Consider the following 8555-nt stretch of genomic DNA (forward strand, 5'->3'; position numbering starts at 1 on the left):
TTGCCTCACTTTGGGTTTTCTTTATTGTGTCTACTTTCCTTTTTAGATCTAGTATGGTTTTGTTCATTTTCATCACCTGTTTGGATGTGCTTCCCTGTTTTTCTTTAAGGACTTCTACCTGTTTGGCTGTGTTTTCCTGTTTTTCTTTAAGGACTTGTAACTCTTTACCATTGTTCTCCTGTATTTCTTTACGTGAGTTATTAAAATCCTTCTTGATGTCCTCTACTATCATCATGAGATATGCATTTAAATCCGGGTCTAGGTTTTCATGTGTGTTGGGGTGTCCAGGACTGGGTGAGGTGGGAGTGCTGCGTTCTGATGGTGGTGAGTGGTCTTGGTTTCTGTTAGTAAGATTCTTATGTTTGCCTCTCGCCATCTGGTAATCTCTGGAGTTAATTTTTATAGTTATCTCTGGTTAGAGCTTGTTCCTCTCATGATTCTGTTAGCCTCTATCAGCAGACCTGGGAGACTAGCTCTCTCCTGAGTTTCAGTGGTCTGAGCACTCTCTGCAGGCAATCTCTCCTCTTGCAGGGAAGGTGCACAGATATCTGGCATTCAGACCTGCCTCCTGGCAGAAGATGAAGGCCTGAAACAGGGCCTGTCCCTGAAGCTGTTAGCTTCTGTAATCCACACTCTCACCTGTGCAGACTAGTCTCAAAGGGATCTGGGAAACAAGATGGCTTTCCCAGGTGCTCCAGCAAAGCCCTCCCAGTCGGGGAGGACACTTGTCCTCTGGCAGGGAAGGTGCCTGGATGTCTGGAGCCCGAAATGTGGTCTGCTGCAGAAGTTGTCCTCTAGGGACCTTGGGGGTGTCCTCTGACTCCTCGCCCAGGTGACCCAGTGCTGGCGCCGACCGTAAGGGACTTGTAACCCTGGTCATGCCGGGTTTACTGCTTCCTTTATGCTGTCTCAGGTTCTGCAAGATTGGAATGGAACAGAAGTTGTGCTCCACACTCCGGTGGTCCTAAGATTGCCTGGAGAGTCCTCTCAGGACCTTGGTGGTGTCCACCGACTCTGCGCCCAAGGTGACCCAGTGCTGGTGCCGACCGGAAGGGACTTGCCACACAGAATTTTCATATGTGTGTTTCAGACATTTTAAACTTTCATTCCTCGATTGCACCTTTTCCTTACAATAGGGACATCCATCTTTATCTTAGTGACTTATTGCTATGAAGAGAAACTATGTCCATGACATCTCTTTTAAAGAAAAGCATTTGATTGGGGCTTGCAGAAACTCAGTCCATTATCATTATGGCAGGGAACATGGCAGCATGCAGGCACACATGGTGATTTAAGTTATTCTTAGACACAATTTTGATAGATCATAGACTAATTCATTTTCATAGAATTTGCTTTGTATTTTACTAAGCCCACAAAAAAGGATATACATGTAAAATAGAGTACTTGAATATTTTCCTTTAAGAAAAACGTTTGTGTTGGTTGTGGCACACATCTATAGTACTAGTTGTCTGGAAGGCTGAGATGTGAAGATCGGTTGAACCCTAGAGTTCAAGGATGATGTGGAAAACATCATTTAACTTTGTCTCAAAAACAAGAAAAGAGAAAGCCGCACAACACATGACAATGCCCAATTAATATCCATAATAGTACTTTGTATCTTTTATGAATGATAAAACTATTCTGAATCTAAAACATAAATTTAAATAATCCTTATTGATGATAAAATTACTTGACAGCATTAGAAAAACTATTACAATAATAAAAGAGTTGAAAGTTTGCTACAGAGGAATAGAAACAAGTCACATTGACTTTTTAGATTTCATTTGAACAGTTCATTAATACAGATTTTTTTATCTTTAAAAATGTGTTTATTTTTAAAAAATTCAATTGTATACAAAAGTGTTTCATAGTTTTTAATTCTCAAGACAGACACCCAACCTTAGTGGGTACACACTAAGACACCCACAGAACACAGTGCTTCAATATTTCTGGTAACCAGCCCATTTTCCCCTTACAAGAAGTTAATGGCTCAGAATTGACCCTCCTACAGAATTACCATCACTAACAAACTGTTTAAGATCTAAAGAAGCTAACAAGCAAGGTTCTTTCAAAGTGAGGTTAATGAAAATCCCTATAATGGCAGTAACTTCCAGCAGACACCACGACAAAGCACCATCAAATGCTGAAAGCTAAAAAATAGATATCATTTTCAATAATATTTCATTTTCTATTGGAAAAGTTTTTAAATTACATTAAATAAGTCTCTTTTTCCCCCCAAAGAAATTGTCTAGCTTTTGTTATGATGCCTGTAAAAAGTAGGTGACAATAGGAGACATGATCAGTAAAAGCAGTGCTATGACCTGATCTACTTGCCTCAGAACCAAACAGACTTGGACTACCCAAGACATAGACACCATAGAGAGCTGTGGGTGGTGGGGGGCAGGGAATAACTACGCCAAAGGCGACACAATCATGACACCTTCCAGTGATGACTGCAGGCTCCGGAGTTTCTAGCAGTCTAAGGAAGCCATAACAAGATAGGTAAGGAGACACCAACATCACTCCCTACCTTATGCTGTATGTAGGTTTGTCACATGTGTAGACACTGGAAGTCATGCTTGAGAAAAGGCTATTCCTTAGTGACACCAACAGGCTGATGGGTACACACTAAGACAGGTACTGAAAGATGAAAATGTAACTTCAAACATCAACTCCTTGAAACTAGAAAAAGTGATTAATACAGAACTATCTTATCAAAGTCCATGAAATAAAGAAACTATGACCAGACACCTTCCTTTTTTTTTATCTAAACACTGATTCCATCTTTATACAATATACCCGACTCCACTGATCAATTCCCAAATTTATTTTAAACCCTTACCCCACCAAAACTTCATTTCTGGTGCTGCTACACTAACTAGGCTGCAAGAACATCTACTTCTCCTGCAGTTTTAAAAGCTGTATGAGACCTACACTCACATCCGGGCTCCGCTTACCCAACATCCTAACCTCTGTAAACGTGCCCAACAGCCTAGCCAGTAATGTATAACATGCTGTGCAAAATGTCTAACTGCGGGAGCAAAGCCTACTGTCACTTCCTTTCTGCAGATGCTTAAGTGTTTTGCAGAGTGTTAAATGCCACCAACAATTAGAAATATAAAAAAATTTCAAAAAACTGGTTTAATTCATATGATAGGTTAGTTACACTTCTCAAAGGCAAAATATTCAATTCCACACGCTGACATGTTTTTTAAATTCCAAGTTCCCAACATGATCTCTCAGTTTTATACTAAAAGTCAGGCATAGGCTCAGAAAGAAAATCTGGGTTATGTAAAAGCCGATCAGAGGATCAGCGAGTACTAGGGAGTCATCCTGCTCTAAATGGGATTTCACTAAAATTATGGGAACAGGGGGCTAAGACTGGACATATACCTCTCACAGGAGTCTCACAGACTCTGCCTGCCTTTCTCTTTCAAGAACCTGGTAGTAAAATCGCCACCACACCTACACCAAAACAGAACCTTTGTAGTACTTGTTAAAATGAAACTGTCAAATGCAGACTTACAAAAATAATTTCCATCAGGGTACTTTTGACTAAATCTCAATTTTTCGCATTGTTTTCCTAACTGTATGAAACACCAGGATAAGGACCGAGCTGCTTCTTTCTAAACCTACGAGTTGGGAAACAAAAGAAAAATAAAAAACAAACGAGAAATGTGAGGGAAATACCTCAAAAGGGTGATTACCACATTAAAGGAACATGAGAACCCCCAAGCAGTCTTACTTATGAATCCCAGACAGTCTTGAGCTCACGGTTCTGACAGGAGATGATGGCATAATCACGTCAAATCTACGAAAGCACGTGTTATAAATACATCTCCAGTAAGTATTCAGTGGAGCCAGTCTGAAGCCAATATGCAAAAAAAAAACCCCAAAAACAAAACAAAAAAAGAAAAATAGAACCTAGCTGCCACCAAGACAAAGTAGGTACTGCCTGACTCTTGTTGTCTGAGCTCTCGTCTACCTCTAACTAGACAATGTAGCCTGACAGTACAGGCAGAGAGTAAACTTCAAGAACATGTTTTATACTTTTCAATACCTAAATATTAGTGTTACCAAGCCACCCTCCATTAAAAGTTCTAATGAACTATGGAGGTAAACTCATGGTTATTTCACACATTTCCTTCTTATCTGAGAATATAAAGAACAGTACAAAGTTTTAGCTACTTGAAATAAATAAAGAAAAGCTTGTTTCCTTTGACATCTTTATCAAATAACCTACAGAAATAAAAGGATGTAGCTGCAACAGGAAATGTGTGCATCCGCAAACATAGAGGAAAACATAGCAGCTTGAGTTTAGTGTGCAGGACAGTGGCCCTCAGTCACTGAGAACTGTGACAGCCGTACAAGATGCTGGAAGAGCCATCACATGTTCAATGTTAGAATATATTAATGCTTCTTTTATTGCTTGTAGTATCAAGATTATTAAAAGTAAAGTGAAGTTATGCTGAGATAATAGGTTCAAAAAGTATTTTTGAAACACTTCATGACTGTAAGACGAAACAACACTTCAAGAAAACAAACCTTTTAGAATATGACTTTCCATATACAACAACCTTACTTTAATTTAGTCTGATTCCATTACATTTCTGTCATCTATGCATTGGTCCTCAAAATTTTTAATTATATCTCCTGTGAAACAACTGCCTAAGTTCACTTGAACATTATTTAAGATGGTTAAAGGAAGTATTTGAGTTTGTAAAACTTATAATTGTCAAGCTTTGGAAGATAAAATGAGATGCGACAGTTGCTAAGGACAGGAAGTTTATGTACAAGAGAAGGTAAAGTTTCAATTCTCACATTATCAGAAACATCATAAAGAAAGCTAGATTTAGAATACAGCCCTGTTCCTATGTGCATCTGGTATGTACAGTGAAACACCACAGCTTTCATGTGTCACCATGGGGAGTGCAGGAGGAGTAACTCAAGTGTCTCACAAAGGAAACTGTCAGGCTGAGCACTAGGGAACAGGTACTGCACCCTTCAAGTTTCCAAAGACTTTATCATTTTAAAAATCAATGTCAAATTCACTGAAAAACTAAGCAGTGTCCTTTTATTAAATCTAGAAATACTGCAACATTAAGTATTTATTCCTTTTGTGAGAGAAATAAAATTGGCAGCCCCTTTTTACATTACTACTTACAAAGTGAAGAACTTGGACAAAACATTCCAAACCTATGAGCTAAAAGTGGAACAAGGGACACTGTTCCTAGCACGTTTCCCACAAAACACAAAACAAATTGACCATGAGAATCTCCGCTCTGGATGGTGACAGGGACTAAAAAGCTCTGATTAGGTCACCACCTTTAAATCAGGATAAATCTCATAATTCAAGAATGTCCTAATGCTTAAAAGGGTGGTCTTTCCGGCTACCCGTTCTAAGAAGTCAAGTACAAGCATGCAAGTAAATTCACAGGCACAGAGGATCTGTGTTCAGACTTAAGGGAGCTGTGATTCTACACCACAATATGAAGGGCCAACACTCAAGTGTTATCCTAGTTAGTCAACAGAACCCTGAAGCAAACTCTCGAGTCTGTTACACTGCTAAACACTAAAGTAGCATGTTTTCCCATGGTTTTAGCTTAGCTCAAAGAATTTTTTCACTATTAAGAAAAACAAATTAAAAGTATTTCCCCTTTTTAAAATTTACACAGATGTTTAATTAGCTTTGTTTACAGAGCAGGAAAAAAATTTTTTTTCAGTCTCCAATGGTGCCTAGGTAACGTCATTAGGCAAGAATGCCAGTTTAAAAGAACTTTATGCAGAATCCTAAAAATAACAGGTGTTGATGCTCCTCAAGAGGCAAGAGCGATGCTGGCACAGCTTCTGTGCCTCAGTTACTCAGAAGCAGTTCTGTTGCAGTCTCTACATCCCATGATTTTGAAGACAAGGCCATTATTACTGCGTTCCTATCAAAACCCATACCACAGAGGTTTTCTATTTCTTTGGTGTATTCTGGACTAGAAACTGGTGCTCCAGCGTACACGTGTGCCCAAAGTCGAGCTGTCTGCTTGAACTTTTCAGGATTTTGTTTGTACTGATTCGCTACTACTGCATCTTGGAGGTCATCTGGTTCTGCAGCCGCCAACAGAGCTTGCAATGACAATAATACCGTGCAGAGTCATTGCTGCTGCCCATTGATCTTTCAGGATATCCAAACAAATAGCCCCTGTGACAGAACTAATATTAGGGTGCCATATTTTAGTGATAAACCAGACCTTAGTGGGGTTAAATGGATATGTTTCTGGTATTTTTACCTCTAGTTGATATCTTCCACCTTCATACGGTGTGTCTGGAGGTCCTGCTATTTCTCCTCTTAATTCTGTAAAATTCTCATCTACAAGATCTACTTTAATTTGATTTTTGCTCGTTTCCTCGCTCTTCAACACCTCCTTGAACTCCCGCTTGATTCACTGCACCGCGATGTTGGCCATGTCTCTGCCCGCAGCTGATTCGTACCCGCCTCCTCCGCCACCACTATGACCACCACCACTGCTGCCACGTCTTCCTCCACCACTGCCTCCTCCCTCAGCGATTCAGACCCGAGCACAGGAACTCTGCCACTGCCACCCTCGCCGTCACGTTCCTCGCTATTAATACAGATTTTTAAAGGCTTTTGAAAATTTGCAATTTCTGCTGTTGCTTTTTCATAAAAAGAGGTAGCAAATATGCTCAGTTATGAGATAAATGCAATATNAAGTTCATCAAATTAAAAATCATAGATACTTTGCAGGATAAGTTTAAACCTTACTGGAGACTAGTATGGATCACATGTTGAGCTCATGTCTCAAAAATAAAACAAACAAACCATGTTTAGTCATAAAAGTGAATCCACATTGTTGGAGAGAAAAAAAATCTCACTAAAACCAAGAGAGTTAACATCTTGATATAGCAAAATAGCTGCAGGTTATGAGCCTATTTAGATTGTATTTAAACTTANATTTCTACCATGGCTCCAGCTGCATATGTAGCAGAGAATGGCATTGTTGGGCATCAATGGAAAGAGGGGGCCCTTGGTCCTTTGAAGCCTTGATGTCCCAGTGTAGGGGAAACCAGGGCGATGGGGCAGGAGAGGGTGGGTAGGTGAGCACCCTCACAGAATCAGGGGATGGAGGATGAGGTGTGGGATTGCAGAGGGGAAATCAGGAAGGGGGATTGTTGAAATGTAAATAAATAAAATATCCAAAAAAAAAAACCAAAACAGAAATGCATTTTAGCTAACATTAGAATTATATTGTACAAAACAAGTTCAAGTTTTCTTCAAAGACTCATTGGAATAGAATGGATCGAAGAGAATTCCGAATATTTGCAATCTCTTGCCGCTTCTGTCTCATAGAAGGAGAAAAGAAACATGATTAATTTTAGTGTTATGCATATTTTAGTAAATAAATCACTTTAATGCTTCTGCTAAATTGTGTCATTTCCAGTATAAAATGTAACTTACAGTTTCTATCATCCTTTGATACACAGCAATTTCTTTTTTAAATTCAATTAATTAAGCACTACATACGTTATCATTTTTATCCTCCATGTTCTTCAAATTCTAAAACACAGAAAGCTAGCTCAGTTATAATCCATGTTTCACCTTAGTTTGTAAATTGTAGAATTCATTTTCACAAGTGAGAATTCATCAGTACTCAAATAATGCTCATTATTTATTCAAATTTTCAAAAAATGTAAATAATACAAGGGTAATCTATAATGAAGTGAAATATAGCAGACATGAGTACTATGTTGTTAAAGTGATGAAATTAGCATATTTCTCCAAAACAACAGTTCAATGAACTGTTAATGCCAAAATAAAGCAAAAACGTTGTGCATAGTTTCAAATGATTTCTAGGTACTCTTGAAGCTCAAGAAGGACAGAGATCTAAGATAAACCTGAGGAACACAGTGAGACCTGACTCAAAAAAGAGAATAATTAAAGCCATTTTCTACCGCACCCATCCAAGTTGTTAGAATTTGGGTTATCAAGATGGCTCACCTTGTATAGGTGCTTAGTGCCAAGCCTAAAGACCTTATTTTGATCCCAAGTATGCCAATAGTAAGAGAAAATCAATTTCTGCTAGTTGTTCTCTGACATCCACACANGTGTACTGTGGCATGAGAATATGCACACAAACACATTAAATAAACAAATAAATTTGAATAAATAAATACAAATAATTTGAACTTTAGGTCATTTTCTGCTGTATGCATTAAAGATGGCAAAGTCAGAGCTGTCAAGAAGGCTGAGCAAGNCAAATTTCTTGTTTCCCTGCCTGCCAAATGGATTTCAAGGCCTGAATCCACATCAGAGAAAGGGAAAATTTCACTGAGTTGTTCTTATACACAATAAACAAGTGAATATAAATAAACTGTAATAATAAAGGCCAAATTTTGGCTATTGCATTAACTGTGGTAGAATTAGGATTGACTATAATATAGATGTCACTGAAGTCCAACTTGGTGGACCAATGAATTTTACTGGGATTCCTTACAGGAATATGTGCAAGGGGTTACTTACAGGAGCAGAAATGACTCAAAGGCAGCTG

At 38.7% G+C, this 8555-nt stretch overlaps 1 pseudogene; it reads right to left on the reverse strand.

Annotated features, from left to right (window-relative positions):
* Positions 1-5840: 5840 nt before the first annotated feature.
* On the reverse strand, positions 5841-6455 carry LOC110288718 (annotated as a pseudogene).
* Positions 6456-8555: the final 2100 nt, after the last annotated feature.

Source organism: Mus caroli, unplaced genomic scaffold (genome assembly GCF_900094665.2).
Source record: "Mus caroli unplaced genomic scaffold, CAROLI_EIJ_v1.1 scaffold_22741_1, whole genome shotgun sequence".
Classification (NCBI taxonomy): Eukaryota; Metazoa; Chordata; class Mammalia; order Rodentia; family Muridae; genus Mus; species Mus caroli.